This window comes from Peromyscus californicus, unplaced genomic scaffold (genome assembly GCF_007827085.1).
Source record: "Peromyscus californicus insignis strain IS unplaced genomic scaffold, ASM782708v3 Scaffold_6__1_contigs__length_162567912, whole genome shotgun sequence".
Lineage (NCBI taxonomy): Eukaryota > Metazoa > Chordata > Mammalia > Rodentia > Cricetidae > Peromyscus > Peromyscus californicus.
Genome location: NW_026294584.1, coordinates 45,069,503 through 45,071,388, shown reverse-complemented (window position 1 = coordinate 45,071,388; position 1,886 = coordinate 45,069,503).

Sequence of the window (1,886 nt, the reverse complement as noted above, 5' to 3'; positions counted from 1 at the left end):
CTAACCAATGGGAACCAGAGGAAAGAGAACCTGGGGGGAGTGGTTCTTGGTTACACTGGCCCTGGTACACTAAAACAAATGAACTGGAAAAGGATGGAGCAATGAGTGAGGGCAAGAAGAAGGAAGAAAATGACTGGTGTAGACAGGATCATGTGACCTAGACTTAGTCAATCAGACACATACTTCCAAGACCTTCTCTCAGAATCCAGCGGCACAAAGAAGCTAGGATGGTGCAGAACTTGCTCACAGCGAAAGGGACAGCAGCAGAGTCTAGAACGGAAGCTGCCGGTGTTGCTGGGGAAAGTGAAGCATGAGTCATCTGCAAACTACCCACTATCTAGCTGACAAGGTTCCTTTTAAAGAAGACAGAAGTGAATTAAGCTCAATCATAGCTAAGAACTTGATTTAAACATTCTCTAATTGAGAAAGCTTATTTCCATAGCAAAAATATTTTGAAGTAACATACTCCATGACCAAATTCAGCCAACGTTTACAGACTACCTAACATCCTCCAAACCAAGGATGCACCCAACAAGAATTAGAAGCTGTGACTCACAGATAGTTAAGGCCCTAGGGTAATATGAAATATCTTTAGCAGGGATTTTATATAAGTGTGTTTTGAGGATGACTGGTTAATTTACTGATAAATACATTTTTAATGGTGAAACAATCATATACATTACATTATAGGGTTGAATGAAAAAATTTGCCTGACTTCCTGAAACAAACCTTAAGACTTCAAATATGTTTCAGAATTAGAGTTGGTCACAACTTAACACACAGAACTTTAAGGAAAATCACACCAGCAACATCTCTTGTGGGGATCTCTCTAGAACATCAGATCACTTGGGATTGGGGGAAGATGGACTACCCTTCAAGTTTCTAAAAGTTGCTACTGACAGAAAGAAGAGGTGGTTATAATCTGGCCATTAGAATTTAAATACAAGGACTATGTTTGAAATGAAAGACCAGCAATGACTTTCATCAACAGTATTAGTAACATATTCTAAGATCCTCAGGGAGTGTCTTATGCCGAACACCCTGACCCTTGACTACTTGGAGTCTAACAATATGACAGTAACTGCTTCCAGCAGGATGTTGTCTGCTTTGTTCTACATGAGTTGACTCCCATGATGATGAAGAGAAAGATGTGCCAAGGTCTATTGTTGGGAACCTAGAGACCCAGGAGAGCTGATGAATATGTGGTTCCAGCCCAAAGCCAGAAGCCATGGGACCCAAGAAGAGCAGACACTTCAGTTCAAGTCTCAAGGTAGGAAGAGTGAGGCAGGGTGGGGGGGGGTCCCTTATTTAGCCTTTTTATTCTATTCTTTCATTCATTCCAGTCTTGGGTTGATTAGCTGAGGCTGGCTGGCTCACATCAGGCAAGGGTTCAAAGAATCTGCTTCAATCAGCCTACAGATCCAAATGCTCATTTCTTTCCATTACCTCCTTACAGACATACTCAGAAAAATTAGTGGCTAAATGTCTGGGCACCCTGGACCCATTCAAGTTGATACATTCAAGCTGACCATCACACCTCTATACATACAGAAGTCCCAGTGGTTCCTTCCTCCATGCAGCCTGGAAACAGCACCACACAGCTGGTCTAGACTACTTTGATGCATCCACCACATACCTGGTAGAAGAACTATTTCTCTACTGATCCCATTAAGCAAAAGCCTTGGACTGCCAGCAAGGCTTTTCCTGACCACAGTACCATCTAGTGATGCCTATGGGAGAGACCATCCCAGTCCATCCATGGCTCTCCTGGTTTTATCATAAAAAGTCCCACATCCTGAAGCCCCATCCTAGAGGTAAGACCTTCCAACCTTTATGCATCTCTGGACTATAACTCTCCCTTTCTTGTCCCTAGTTCAAAGAAAGAG